This window comes from Sceloporus undulatus, chromosome 4 (assembly GCF_019175285.1).
Source record: "Sceloporus undulatus isolate JIND9_A2432 ecotype Alabama chromosome 4, SceUnd_v1.1, whole genome shotgun sequence".
NCBI lineage: Eukaryota > Metazoa > Chordata > Lepidosauria > Squamata > Phrynosomatidae > Sceloporus > Sceloporus undulatus.
In genome coordinates, this window is record NC_056525.1 from 112,563,338 (window position 1) to 112,579,808 (window position 16,471).

The following is a 16,471-nucleotide window of genomic DNA, read 5'->3' on the forward strand; positions in this document are numbered from 1 at the left end:
TAAAATGTTGGCATATAAATAGGCTTACAAAATTTCAGGATACCTGAATTTCATTTATTCCATTTTTCATGCAACTTCATTTATTCTTCTCAGTGAGAGAATAGCACAGCTACTTAAGTGGCAAAGGGATAGGAAAGGGGTCATCAAAGAACAGGGGATAGATCTGCAGGGAATTTTTATATGGATTTTTCTATATATTTTAAAAATACACATACACACTCTTCAAGATAATGAGTATAGACATACAATACATTGTGGTCTTGAAATGGGCACTTTCGCCATTTAGCAGCTGGGCAGCAGACTAAGCAGGGATATAGGTGATCTGTTAACAGTTATACATCATTGTAGGTTGAATTGTTACCAGATCATTTACAATCTTGCTCCATTCTCTAATCAAATGTTAACTGTTGGGACTGCCCACTTAAAGAGCACTGTTTTTTTTCTTTGAATGGGTTTCTCCCTTAAAATGGACCTGGACTGGACAGCCATCTATCTACACAGAGAAGACTTTGCAGCAAAAAACTCTTATTTGCCAGCCATTCAAAAATAGGGCTGTCTTTCAGAAAGAGAGAGAGTCAGCATGGTGTAGTGGTTTCAGCATTGGAGTACAGTTCTGGAGAAAAGGATTGAAATTCCTGCTCAGCCATGGAAACCCAGTGGATGATGCTGGGCAAGTAACACAGTTTCAGGAGGAGGAAATGGCAAACCACTTCTGAACAAATCTTGCCAAAACAAAACAAAACCCTGTGATGGCATTGCCATAAGTCAGGAATGACCTGAAGGTACACAAAAACTGAAACAACTTCCGCAAAAGAAAGATATATAACCACATTTATGGAAACATTTCAGTTCACATCTACCACACTTGTATTGTAATAAATAGGATTTAAAGAGCTTAATTTTAGTTGAAATACACACTGACATCTAAAAAAATATATGTTTACAATGATAAATCCATAATGAACTAAAATTTCAAATCCCAATACATTTTGAATAATTCATTATATTCCTAGCTTCCTCCTGTTGAAGTCCATGCATCTTAGAAGGGCTTAATTTGATTGGAAAGTGAATTTGTTTGCCACATTTTTCATTTCTCAGAAACAATACATTCCAGATAACAACAACATCACACATAGATTGAAAATTAAAAAATTAAAGGCGGGGGGGGGGGGATCCAAATATGCACTCTGTGTCTTTCATTATGTTTAATGAGCTTGTCAGTTTAGTACATATAGGTCTGACTCACAGATCACATAACCTTGTCTTATCATGAAGCAGCAGTTTGTTTATGTGCTCTATTGGTCTCTCCAACTCTCCCATTTGTAACTAAACAAACCATAGACCTTTAACCTTTTCTTTGTTTAGGGTGACATGCAAAACCAACCATATCAAACAAACAAACAAACCCCCAAACCCTCAGAAAGAAGCATAGAAAAGACCTTTCTTTCTCATAAACCTTTCTCATAAGCCAGAGGGCCAGCTGTTTAAAGGTTTTCCCATTGGCATAAAGAAAGCAATGAATACCATGGTTTGCTTGGTCAGTCCTATGGAGGCCAGAGTAGCCAAAACAGGCTAGCACACTGGCTTATGATGACAAACCAGTGTTTATACTGAATCTTGGCTTATCATCACATCCAGGCATACCAATAGAGGGTTTGCACTTTATAAAACCTTTCTATTTGGCCACTCCTTTCTATTCCATAGTAAAGAAATAATACAGTCTGCCCTTCCTTTACGCAGGGGATCCGTTCCGGCCCCCCCCCCCCCCCGCGTAAAGGGAATTCCACCTATGCTCGAGCCCCATTTAAATGAATGGGGCTTGTGCACGTGGTGGCAAGGTGGCATGTGCGCACCACTGGCATACACACCATTACTCCTTATAGGACGCACCGCCCCTTTTCCCAGTGTGGCTTTCAGCGTAAGTGGGCCTGCATATGATGCAGGCACAGTGTAATAGCATCATAGAATTGGAAAAGACCACAAGGGCCATCTGGTACAACCCCTTTTCTTATCTGAAATTTGTTTTTTTATCTCCTGTTTTTATCTCCTGTTTGTCCAGGTAATTATGAATGGCATCCATCAGAATTTCTTCTTTTTTATATGAGTCCATATAATACTTCCTAAGGTCTTCTAAGAACTGTTATTGATTACATATTACTTTGCCATCACTTTTTTTTTTATTTCTGAAACAAGTTTTTCCGTCTCTCTTTCGATTCGCTAACCATTTGCCAGGCTTATATGTATTTTCAAAATGTCGCTGTCGGACATATCTCATTATCTTAGCTATTTCTGTTGAAATCTTATATTCTAATTGTGTTTTTTTAAAAAAAAATATATATAGCAGTTTTTTATTTATTTTGTCTGAGGTTGGATCATTATGTAAGGCTATTTCCGCTTCTCGAATCTCTCTTTTGAGTTTTTAAAATTCTTTTTTGCCCTTTTGCTTTATCTCTGTTCCTCTTTGGATAATCATTTTGGGATGTGCAATATTGCTGGAGGTTTTCACAAAAACCAGCAATACTGCATGCATGAACATGCATGTATGCACATGCACAGAGATGGCTATATGGAAATAGTGTTTTCTGCCCAACGTGAGTTTGGGGTGGGTTTTTTTATTTTAAAAATGATATAACTCAAGTTATATCTCTACAAAATAATTTCCTGAAACACTTCAGAATGTATGAACACAGACCAAAACTTTAAAAAAAAAATTGAGAAAAGGGTTCTGGTAAGTTCCTGCTTCCTTCTGTAGGCCTCTGTAGCCTCTTAAAGCTTTTCCAGATATTTGAGATAATACTTCCTAATTGTAAAGAAGCACATTTCATTCTGGGTGGGGGGAGTGCTAAAATGCATTCAGAAAATATTAAAATGCATAAATTTATATGCAGGAGAAAAGATGGAAAGATCACAAACACAACTGAAAGAACAGTGAAGCAGGGATCCATAGAAATGCAATTCAAGTCTGACAGATTTTCACACCCATCCTTTGGAGTAGGAAGGAATCCCTTCCATGAATACAGAGTGTTCACTTTCATAAAAGCATGAAACCAACCCAACCTATTGTACAGTTAAACTATACAAAAGCCTGCAAGACCTGCTTAAACAAAGGCAGTGTATATGTACATAACTATGGGTGACAGTTCCGATTTTAACCCACCTTCAACTTCCCTCAGAGAAGCTAAGTTCTGGACTGAGGCTTTCCCTCTCTCCTTAAGCATACTAATGAAATTTCTGTTGCTGTACTAAAACAGACTGACACTCACTATGACACCAACAGAGCAATGAAGAAATCAGCTCTCATGTTATTATTATGACTTATTCTGCATTTAATCCTCTTGGTAATTGAGCGCATAGAAAACTAATGCTTTAATCTTATTTTACTTACACTGGTGCAACTGACTCACAGTTATTCCCATTACCCTTTCCTTTCCCCCATTCAGATGGTTTATAATCTAATAATCATCCAGGAGCAAGAGACAGTACTTTAAAGTCACGCATAGGATTCCTTGACTTTAATTACATTTGCTTATGAATTTTGCTTTCACTGTACAAAAATGATGACTTTAACATAATTATTCATCCGCCCAACCCCCTCACCAAGCCCCTTGTCCATGTTCATGTATAGTTTCAAAAAGGCACATGAACTGAACTGGAAAAACTACAAGCCTCTGCTTGAACATTTCATCTCTTTCAGAGTGAAGAGGAGCATCTGTTTCTGGAGGGGGTGGGAGGAGTGGTAATACCTGCTCTTTCTTTTTGTGCTGTTGATGTTTTTAATCACTGGGAACTCGCCTAAATTCCTAAGGTCTAATTCAAGATGATTAGCTCTCCTAGCATTTTACATTGGCATGTCAAATGTGTTTATCCCTGAGTAGGTTCGCACATTCTGGTTCATCCCTTTATGACAACAGCAAGATTCCCTGAAGCCCCTCCACACATTGAAAAAAAAAAATGCATGAGACAGTTGAAATATCACAGTGCATGAAGTGTGACTCTAAAGCCAGAGCATCCAAAAGCTATTTTTAAAGTTATTTCTGTTATTTTGCATCTACTTTATTTTATTAAAATATTGGCATCCCTCCCTATATCACAGGTAAAACCAATTATACTTAAAGCAATTTCACATTTTTAAAACTATTAAATAAAATACACAAATTTTTTTTAAAATTTTAGAACATGTATGGACATTCTGAAATGAATAAATATGTTACTGTTGTAGTGTAGTTATAATTCTGAAGTCCTTCTTAGTTACTATCTATTTATTAAACTATTTATACCAGGCCCATCTGGCTGCTATAAGCCACTGGTATATGGTACAAAACACATTTTCTTCTCATCTGCAGCTTGTCATCTCAGTGCCCACAACAGAGCATGGGGAAATACTACAAGCCCACATTTGAACCATGTGGCATTTTTGTACCATTTAGAGAGGCCACATCTTGTAACTGTAAAAAGAACTACAAATTACAGTTGTACTACCAAAAGAGATAAGTTGTCTCTCATCCATTTACAACTGTAGTATAACTGACCCATGACTTTGCTATCCAGAAGAGGAACTGCTTGCAAATAATTTGTAACATGTTACTTCCAAATTCTGCCCTAAACAGATAGATGGCAGGGATTTGTGTGAATACTCCTTATAATATAAATTTATGACTTCCTTGGCAGAAGATCTCTCACACTTATAATGCATCAATAGATCTTCTTTAGTTTCAGATGCCTGTTGTGATATCTGCTGTTCCTGGTGGAGAAACTCTTGCATTTTCCTATGCAACCATGTAACAGCATTACAAAAGAACAGTGTCTTTCATGTATGTGTTATATGCGTCATATGTTATGTATGGCCTTTCAGATGTTGATTCTCTCATTGGGCTTAACTAGTGTACCTAATTGTAAGACCAAAATCCCATATCTCCAATGTTGTATGACACAGAAATTGTAGCTGAAGGTGACAGCAAGAAGAAAGATGTGAAGGTCATTGGGGGGGGGGAGTCACTTCCTCTCATTGCTGTCACTGCTGCTGCTTCTCAATGTCCTTTCACACTATACAATTATAGCACTTTGATACCGCTTTATCTTCCATGGCTCCATCCTTTGGAATTCTCAGGTTTGTAGTCTGGGGAGGCACTAGAGATCTGGCTGAGAATTCTAAATACCACTTCCTGATCTGCCAGTTACAGGATGCCATAGGATGCTGCCTTGGCAGCTAAAGTAGAACCATAGTACTATAAGTGTGTAGTGTGAAAGCGCCCTACCATGGTATGTGTGTGTATATGTGTTTTAGACTGTATTTCTCCTCTGCCACCCAAAGTGGAAAGTGAGTCTTTCACCTATTGTTCTAAAAAGATCAAAACTTATCTTTCAAAATGGTGTAACTCAGCTGCTAGAGAACAGAATCTAAGGCTGTATTTATACTGCAGAATTAATACAGTTTGACACTGTTTTAACTGTCATTGTCACTGAATGCTATGGGATTCTGGGGTTTATAGTTTGACGTGATATTCAGCCTTCTCTTTCAAAGAGCTCTGGTGTTACTGTACATCAAACTACAAACCTAGGATTCCATATGGACCCATGACAGTTAACTTCAAACAATCAGCACTCACTAAGTTTTACAGTACTCACTAAGCTAGAGCATATCAGGGAGGAAGGACAAAGAAGTATAAAAACGGTGGCCAACAAGTTTACCATTTTAGATTGACTCATACTGGAGAAGGCAAATTGTATGAATTAGTCATACCTAGGTGCTGCAAGTGGCAGATGCACCCAGAATTCTAGAACAAAGAAACAGTGCCTGACACACATTTTTCACATCACAAAATCTGACTACGGAGTTTATCGCATTTTTAAATAAGCCGACTTACCTCTTCCATTTTAAAATCAAACGCAGGATGCAGTTGGGTATTATCACACAAAAGTGCTGCCGATGCTGCCACCCGGCTGCATCCCACTTAAAACCCAGCTAAAATCTGCACTCAGGTGGCCGATTTTCAAAGCCAGGAAGCTCCCGACTTTGAAAATCAGGTGACTGAAAACGGCTTATAACCAGATTTAAGGCAGAATGCAGCCAGGCAGTGGCATCAGCAGTATTTTCTGTGTGATAATACTAGGCTGCATCCCACATTTGACTTTAAAACAGATTTATTTATATTTTCCACCTCTCCAAAGGATGAAACACTCACGTTCTTCTTCTGGAACTGTGAAAGAATGAGAAATGGTTCCTCTACAGGTCAAAAGAGATGTTAGCAGGAATATACAGTATATTTCTTGCAATAAACTTGTTTTCTCTCCTACAGTGGGATTTCTTCAGAAATATACATCTAAGCAACTAGATTTGCAAATTAAGTCTGTCTTTAACTTACAGTAGGTATTTATAGAACAAAGCATGTTCCAAGTAAAATACATAGCTGAGTAAAATCACATGTTTATGATGTACAGATGTCCTTCACCACTTGGGAAGCACCTCTGGAAAACAGTATTGAATGGATTGATTACTTTGGAGTTGGCAAAGTGAGGATAAATGCCCACATGTGGCCCCCAGCCCCTTCATATAGCCACTAAACTGCTTAGGGCATGCCTAAATCTCCTGTTATTTTTTCAGACACATTTTTTTCACCCAGAACTCACCCAAATTTGCTTTGTTTTTCCCTCAGATCCTTAAAATATAGAGCAGAAGTGACATGAAATTACTTCCAGGTTGCTAGCTGTGCATCATGTAATACTTTTGGCTGCATATATGGATGGAAATTGGTCCCAAACCGCAGCAAGTTGTCCATCCCTGTAGTAGTTTGACCTTTGGATAATTCTTGTTATGAACAGGGATGCACTCCAATGAATGTTTGCCAGTATAAATTAGTGATTATATTATAGGCATGTGGAGCTCTTCAAAAACCTCATGGGGCTCTTCAAGTAATTGACCTACACTCAAAAATCTCAATTTGTCTAATATTCTACCTTCCTACTTGCACCTGCTAATATTGCTTCTTACCTAGGGAAGGGGGGAGAAGCAACAAGCAGCAGTGAGCTCTATCAGCACCGTTCTACAGAGATTTATTTCTCACTAGGCAACCTGTCCCACCTCCTTCTGGCAAATAATATCCCCATCTCTACCTGTGAGACCTGTGCATCATCTAGAGACAAAGTATGACATTTCTTTAGAATTGTTTCTCTATATTTAAATATATGGAAATTTTAATGAATTGATACTATGACTTATTTATACAGGCAATTAACTAATTTTCCTTAATTGAATGACAGCCAGAGTAACTACAAATAAGCATGCAAGACAAAACCATTGCCAAATGTAATAGCCTAATTTATTTTTAGCTACAAAGGTAATAAAACCCAAATTTCCTTGAATAATTGGCTGAGCAAATGCTGCCTGTTTAGCATTCCAGCTGACTGTAATCCATTACCTCCCTTGACTATTGAGACATCAGAATTAAATTTGTATACAAACACTGGACCCAATTCCCCATTCAAATTTAAACACTAGCTTGACCCTCACACAACACATTTTCTAACCTAAATCTATTTAGATGATTAACTAACTAAAATTGGCTTCATGAAACAAATGGTCATTTCATGTTGAGTCCCTGTGTGACTCCTCCTGCACTGTTTTCAAAAGCTATCATGCCACCATACTGCAATATTGAAATGGGCTTCTTAGGCATGTTTATGACTTCATTTTCTATTTGATTTGAGTAACAGCTTGGTCGTGAAAATTTAAACATACAAACCTGGAAGAAAAACCAAAATCATATATTGGAAATGCACAGGTTTTGTATAATGACTAAACCATTTGTTGATGTATTATTTATGCCCTTCAAACCTGCCAACTTTCACATTATTTTGGTTGATGAAATTGCAACATCCTCATGCGAAATGCATTTGCATCAGAGTATATTACACACCAGCTGTTATCATCATTCCATACAATTGCTGAAATGGGTTTATGAACTTTTCGTATCTATTATATACACACCAAGCTAGTAAACGGGCAGTTGGACTTTCATTTTGCCCCTAGCAATAATACCAAAGCAGCACTTTGGAAAGTAATTAATTTTCTGGCTATTGTTATGCCAAATAGTTTCCAGTTAATGTTTACTTAGCTCTATGATGTGTTTTTAGAGCTAACTGATAAATCCTTAATGCAGGGGTGTTAATATGATACCCACAATTACTGCAAGTGGGCTCTGAATAGAATCATAAAATCAGAGAACTGGAAGGGGAATAATAGGCCATTACCAATCTCCTGCTGAGTGCAAGATCTCCAGCAAAAGCATCCCCAGCCTCTTTTTGAAGATATCCAGAGAAGGAGATCCCATCACCTCTCTAGAAAATTGGTTCCATTGCCAAACCTACCATGCTATCAAGAGGTTCCTTCTAACATTTAATCAAATCTACTCTCCTGTAACTTCAAAGCATTATACCTGGTCCTACCTTCTGGGGGAGCAGAGAACAGGCTCAACCCCTTCCTCTCTATGACAGCCCTTGAGGTATTCAAGGTGTACAGTCGGGTCACTCTTCAATCTTCTCTTCACCAAGATGAACATGCCCAACTCCTTCAATCTTTAAATAGTTTTCTATTGGCATTATAAACTAAGAGCCAAATTAAATGTGATGGCAGCAGTTCTCTGTGTTTAAAGATTTGGGATTCTCCCAAATTAAATATATGTAATGATGTTTGGTCTCTGATTTTGAAAACAAATCAACGCCCCCATCACATTATTTATTATTATTTTATTCATTTATATCCCAATTTCTCCCCAGTAATGGGACTCTGGGTGGCTTGCAAATCACTAAAACAAGCACAGGTTAAAACCATACAAAATATCAATTAAAAATATAAATATATAAGAGTTATTTAAAAAGTGTGTGTGGGGGGAGTTACAACCTGGTGGGCTCTTCCTCAGATAGCAGCGAAGGGATGAGTGTGCCCCTCCTGGCTTTGGTGCAGCCCCGGTTCTCTCCTTGGGGAAGGTACTGAGCCAGTGATGAAGCCACAATGTGGTGGGAGTGAGGGGGTCAGAGCAGGCCACTGCTGCCACCACTTAAGAGCCCCCCCCCCACACACACACACACTAGGTGTTTCCAGGCCTGATGATACCACTGCCTGTACCCACACACTTTCCTCCCCACTGAGGTCACTTGTATGAAGAGAGGAAAAGACGATGAAATATAAGCTGCAAGCAGTGGGAGGATCCCCTTTCACTAGCATCTCCTTCTACTTTTAGTTTTGGGTGATCCATCTCAGAGCACAGAAATTCACTTTTTAAAGGTAATTCACTTACATTGCTTATACTGAAAGTAACACACTGCTGACGCTGCTGTTAGTCTGTACGGCGCTAAAGAGTAATCGTTACATTACTCATTACATGACTCACAGATTTCATTGCTTTAAAAAAAGTACTTAGGACTGATAACAGAATGGCTGTATATTTGAAATTTTCATTTGAAAACTTCCCTAATATAAATCTATTCCTTGCTGATATACAATAAATATATCTCAATTTTAACTACCTTCCAGGTAAGCTTGAAAGGAAAATGAAGATACAAAAAGAGGAGAGGAAGAAAACCACCCAGTGTTCTGCCTTACCTTGAAGTAATAGGAAAATGCGAGGAAGGAGAAATTGTTCCTAGTTTGAAAATGCTATTGTTCAGTGTATTTTCATAAAAATCCAGCAAGTGTGTGAATTCGAGAGGCTACCTGTAGCTAGCAATTAAGAATCTGGGACAAGAGAGCATTTCTCCAAAACTGAGAATGTGGGGGAGGCATATGTCTCCCATCATACTACAGTTAATGGCATACCAACGTTTGCAGGACAAGAGTTGCATATCTACAAACTCAGCAACTGGACTCCCAAAGATGAAATTAAAAAAAAAAAAAAACATTTCCCAAGATAACCACTAGGATCTGGCTGTTGGACTTTGCCTTTCCCCTCCCATCTCAGTGAAGGAGAGAGGGAGTAAAAACCCAGGAAAAAAAGGTTTTGCATAGAAACAGAGTGAGCTTCTTGGAGCTTTCTCTCTTTTTCTTTCTTCCCTGATGCTTTTGGATCCCAGCCAACTACACTCCATGCTCTTTGTCTTGGGTGAAAAAAAGCAAAGACCCTGAAGGACTCCAGAGCTCTGTCTGCCTGCTGGGGCCTTGCTCTCATGCCTGAGATGCATATATCCATCAGCATCTGTACCAAAGCAGCTGTTGGGTGGATCCTAGGGGAAATAGCTTTGCCATCACTTTCTATTTAGTTAGGCAGTCCCATTTATGAAAGCCTGTGGAGCCAGAGCTGCCTAGATGCTGGCTTGTGCTGTGGGTTGTACTTTAAAAGAAAAAAAACCTGTGGAATTCTGGCAAGGGATTGTTCTTGCTGGAGCATGTGTTTGCAAGAAGCACACTAGGTCTTGTTACGGTTTGGCACTGCACACAGAAAATTACTTAAAGCTGCTGCTGTTTCACTGGCCACAACTTTCAGACCCTCCCTTTAGCCAGCACTGGAACCAAAGAAATGGGAAACTGTTAATAAGAATCCACATTTTGAATAGGTCTGTAGAGGTTATATTCTGATGCTTAAGGACTGGGTGGTACAACTATTTATATGTGGGAACAATGCTGGCTATTAGCCAACTGCTCCACTGTTATCCCTATTTCTGTTATTTTAATTTCCTGGTCACCATCCAACCAATGTTCTTCTTTGAGAGTAGCTCCACATTTTATGGAGCAGTTGTGCTTGCCATCAATCCAAATGGCATTTACCATACAGAGGGCATACAGTTTGAATGGCATGAGTGTGATTTGGTCACATAAATAAATGATTCAGACATTTGGGTCAACCATAATTCCCTTTTTATGTGGAAGTCCCAACAGGGAATAATAACCATATAGCCCTGCCATCATCAAAATAATGATGTCTTCTGTCAAACCACTGTTCTTGTAAACAAATGCACACATTAGGAGTAAACATATAATTTGAAACATTTAAATGCAATTCAATAAACTATCCTATCCTAAACAGTACTAATTTAAAATACAGTAGTTTAAAACTGATTCCATATCAGGTTGTAAGACTTCTTTTCCCTCTCCACCCAGAAAAGTTTCTGTGCATGTGTATGGATTTTCTTTTAGATGTTTTCACACCTACATGCCATGTTTAAATATACACATTGTTAGAATCACAGAATCATAGTTGGAAGAAACCACAAGGGCCATCCAGTCCAACCCGCTGCCATGCAGGAACACATAATCAAAGTACCCCCGAGAGATGCCATTCAGCCTCTGTTTAAAGACCTCCAAAGAAGGAGACTCCACCACACTCTGAGGAAGTGTGTTCCACTGTCAAACAATGCTTACTGTCAGGAAGTTCTTCCTAATGTTGAAGTGGAATCTCTTTTCTTCTAGTTTGAACCCACTGTTCTGTGTCCTATTCTCTGGAGCAGCAGAAAACAAGCATGCTCCATCCTTAATAAGACATACTTTCAAATATTTAAACAGGACTATCAATCACCTCTTATCTTTCTCTTTTCTAGGCTAAACATACCCAGCTCCCGTTGTATGTATCTTTTATATTTTCCTTGCCTGAGAAGGCCCTATGAGGTCCACTGGGTCACCATAAGTGGGCAGACAACTTGAAGGCACACACACAAGCATGTGAAGTCAAAGACTTTCATGGCTGGCATCCATAGTTTTTTTGTGGGTTATTTCAGGCTATGTGGCCATGTTCTAGATGAGAAAATTCTTCTATAACATGGCCACATGGCCCAAAAATCCCACAAAAAACTACAGACAAGCATGTTTGCATGCATTTTTTTACAAGTGTCCATTTTGAACAGAAGCATTTTTAAAAAATGTACATGGTTTTGTGTACATTCTGTCTCCCCCCTCCCACACACACTATATTGCAAAACGTACAGATATGTGGATTTTCAAGCCAAGATGAACTCTCTTGTGTTGTGAATTGAATAATGTGTGTATATCTATATGAAAATATGATTCCAACAATTTTCCCTTCAATCCCTACATAACATTTCATTTATGTGGTGGACAGCAAGCGAGTTCCCAAGGCTTAGTCCCGACCATGTAAAGGACTTTACAATGCATCTGTCACCAAAAATGAATGAACCAAAGTGTACAACTTCTTTCATGCAATGCTACATTTGAACAGGCTTTCTGGCAGGATTCTGCAAGCAAACCCACAAGACGTATATGCTGTTAGACTGCTGAACTTCACACCTCTGGTGCTGCACTAAACCCGAGGAGAGCAACTGGGCTAGATGCAGGGGCCATTTTACACACACACACACTGATAGAATTTTACTGCATTGCCTCAGGAACGGGCCACTAGTGTTCCAAAAGGGAACGTTCTGGGGATGGGAGACAACGGAGAATGGATTTTACCGCATACTTGGAATGCTGCCACTGCTGCCAACCATCCCCATCCTGTTCTGGATGTGTTCCCCAGGGGGTGATTTCCGGGAATGCTTGAGAAGCATTCCTGAAAATCGCCCCCTCTGGGACAAATCTGGAATGGGATGGGGACACTCGGCAGGGGCGGGGGCGGCGTTCCAAGTGTGCGGTAAAATCTGTTCCCCACCACTTCCCATCCCCAGAACGTTTCCTTTTGGAACGCTAGTGGCCCATTCCTGGGGCAATGCGGTAAAGTTCAGACACACCAAGTTGTCCAATTTAGTGTATTCTGCACAACCCAAAAGTAACCTGAAGTCTCTTCCAGTTTTAACTTTACCCTGAAACTGTCTGCCCGCCCCCAGGTAGAGGAATTGGATGTTTGAGAGGGAATATGAGGGGCAAATCTTCATAGAATACAACATTTTAATCAGTATAGTAGCAATTTGACTGACTAGAGGGAGGTGTGATTGTTTTGTCTACAAAATGTTTTTCAGTGGGCATCTTTAGGAATGAGCATGGATTACTGGTGAGCCACAATAAGTGGGCTGGTGATACATACAGTGCACAGACCACACATCACTCACCCTTGCATTAAGAATATGGATGTTTACATACACAGAGTACTTCACTTTATATACAAAATCAGCATTTGAAAAGCAACTACTTTTCCTCCTTGACAAAGTATTTCTGAACATACAGGGTTTTTTTTTTACAAGAGAAAGCATTAAAAAAGCATCTCTCTCCACTTGGAATCTAATTTAGAGCAGCAACAAAAAGATCACACGTGGCCACCAACCACAGGCTCTGCTTCTCTTAATGACAGTGTTGGTCATACTTTTATGGTCAGTTCAAATAACAAAATCAACATTTGAAGCTCTGGATTGGGAGAATCTTTGCTGCGGCTGCTGACTTTTAAAAGTTACCTCATGTGCTTTGAGATTAAGCCACACTAAGGTTCATATTTTGCATGTAAACCTCCTGAAAATGGACTGGCAAAGGCATGGTGAAAAAAGTTTCAAGCTCAGCATGCTCAGGATCATGGAGGTGATTCTGGTCAGTCACAAGGAAAAGCAATGGCTTGTATGATTCTAACTTTCATGCTCAGTTGTATATCCTTACATTTTAAGATCTTTTTTAATTCTTTCATTGCTGCCCTCCCCATTCCTAGTCTTCTTATTTCTTGACTGCAGTCCTCATTCTGATCAATGTTTGACTCAAGGTTACTATTTCAATTTCCTCATTGTCTAGGTTTAATCTGTGTAGATCTTCCATGGTCATTGCTTTTGTTTTCTTTATGTTGAGCAGAAAGCCTGCCTTTGCATTTTCTTCACTGATCTTTCTTATTAGTTGTTCCAGGCCTATGATATTTTCTGCCAGTAGTATAGTGTTGTCCACATATCTCAGATTATTGATATCCCTTCCTTCTATCTATACTTTTCCTTCTTTTCTGTACAAGCTTTTTGCATGATATTTTCTAATTACAAGTTGAACAGATAGCATGAAAGGATGCAGTCTTGTCTGACCCCTTTGCCAACTGGAAAACATTCAATTTCTCCACATTCTGTTCTAATAGTAGCCTCTTGTCCTAAATTCAGATTTCTCATCAAGACTATCAGACGTGTTTGCACTCCCATGTCTTTAAGGTCATTCCACAGCTTTTCATGATCTATGCAGTTGAAGGCTTTGTTATAGTTTATAAAACACATGCTGATCTTCTTTTGGAATTCTTTAGTGTGCTCCATTAGTTATTGCCTCAGATGTTGCTGTCAAATAACCACAATACAACAGGTTGGAAGTAAGGCCACAACTTTATTTGCAAACAATTGGTAGGGTTGGCACAAAGCATAAGGTCAGGATCTGTGAAATCAAACAACCCAATGTTGTCTGATTATCCAAACCTGGCACCCACCAGGTGCTTGGGATGACCTAGGGGCTAAGGAACACAACTTGACTGCAAACATTGTCTTGCGTTCACAAATTCACTAAGCCCCTAGTCACCGGGAGGTGCTCCCGCGTTCTGGCCCCCGCAATGGCCAAACGCCTGCCCTATTCGCCCCCGGATACCTATTGACTCCCAAACCAGAGCTCCATAGCCCTGGTACAACAACGTGCAGATCCTGGCCTATGCTGCCGCCAAAGTTGTGACGAAAAAAACACCCACAAAACAGCGGTGGGTGGGCGGGAGAAGCTCAAAGTCTTTCTCCCTTCCTCAGCTTGGCTCCGCTCTGCTCGAAGCCAAGCGCCAACTGAGGGCTGGGGCCGGCAACGTGACCTAAAATAGGCCTAGGCCCCGCCCATATTGCATGCTGTGAGGAGCCCCTCCTCCAAGGCCACCCAACCAATGGGCAGCCCTGGAGGACCAGAAGCTCCGCACCAACGAGCCCGGCTCCCAGAGCGTCGCAGAGCGATGGGACCGCTCCATCCGCTCCGCGCACCAATAGGGAGCCGGAGCAAGCCCCAGTGCACACTGGGGTTTGTAGTTCCAGCTGCTTCTAGCAGCAAAACGGTCTGCCCGCCGAGTCGGGCGACCGTTTTTTGTATGTTTACAGTGTGGTTCCTAATACATCTTCCTTTTCTGAAACCTGCTTCTACCTCTGGATTTCTCTCTCCATATGTGGTTGGAGTCTGTGTTGCAGAATTTTGAGCAGAATTTTCCTTACATGGGAAGTTAATGCTATAGCTCTGTCGTTGCTGCAATCTTTTGTGCCTCCTTTTTTTGGTGGTTGGAAATGTATTTTGAACATTTCTGGTCTGTTGGCTACTGTTTTGCTTTCCATAGTTGTTGACATATGCCTTAATTACAGTGCTCCCACGTCATACATGGCCACGCTTTATGCAGCTTTTAGCATACACTGAAAGCCATGCGGGGAGGAAGGAGCAGCACATCTCAATGGAAGTAATGGGGCATGCACCCATGGTGTGCACTCGCTGCCATGCCGCCACATGCACAAGCCCCATTCATTTAAATGGGGCTCAAGTATGCACAGAATTTGCTTTACGTGGGGGTGTCTGGAACAGATCCCCCGTGTAAAGCAAGGGCGTACTGTAAATGCAGTTTGGACTATCATAACCTGTCCTTTTTGTCCTTCCATTGGGAAGCTAAAACTTTTAGATACTTTATAAATTGTTTTAAATTGAAATGTTTTAGTTTTTAAAAACTTTTTAATTGCATGTTATTCATTTACTTAATACTGTGTTGTAATACTGTGTAAAAAGTGTTAATTTCACTGCATCTGACTTAAAGTTTCAACAGCAAAAGTTGGTGGCATCTCTTTCCCTAAGCAAAATTATCAGGTCTTGTATTTATGCTTTGGCCAACTATCAGAAGTCCAAGGTGCTTATTGAAACAATTTAGCTAACAGCAAAATCTCTGCCGAATCAAATCAAAAACCTAAAAGCTGCTGGGCAGGTGCCAGGTACTTTCTAATTAGTTGCTTGATAATAAAACCATAGACTGAAAATAACAGCAGTCTAGACAGCCTGGATATCATTACCATAGAATTTGAAATAACCTGCTGCAGAATTCATTTAATCTTCCTGTAAAAAACCCACAGGGACTGACAATTTCCAGAAGCCTTGAATACAATATTCCGCTACCCAAGGTCTGCTGCAGACATGAGTTACAGAAAGACATTTTTATACCATGCACCTGCCAGGTTTCTCAAATGCTGGGAAAGCAATACGTGATGACAACAAAACTTTTTTTGCCAGGCAGAGCTTCCACGGAAATCATTGACACCAGGCACTTGATACTTAAACCCTAGAGGCAAGCTTCAAAAACTAGAAGCAGGCATCACGAAGACAGCAACAGAAATGAGTCGCCAGTTGAGGAAGTAAGAGGAAAGGGCTCTTTTGATCCCTTTGCCCTCTTTGTTTCTCCCACAATGACTATTTTGTTGGAAGATTTTTCTTAATCTAATTCCTTCCCCCTCCCAGCAACTGCATCATACTTCAGGGATAAAGGTAGAGCTGAGCAACTAGCTCTGCTGGTGGCGAAGATGAGAGTTGCAGTGCATTAGATCTGCAAAGAATAGGACTGGCTGTCTTCTGTCAGCTATTACCTCTTCC

General features: G+C 40.0%; 1 protein-coding gene across 1 annotated transcript in view; it reads right to left on the reverse strand.

Annotated features, from left to right (window-relative positions):
• The window catches only part of COL11A1 (collagen type XI alpha 1 chain), a gene marked incomplete at its 5' end in the record, with an annotated part of 325,199 nt that overhangs the window by 240,017 nt on the left and 68,711 nt on the right, over positions 1-16,471 (reverse strand). The window lies entirely within an intron of this gene.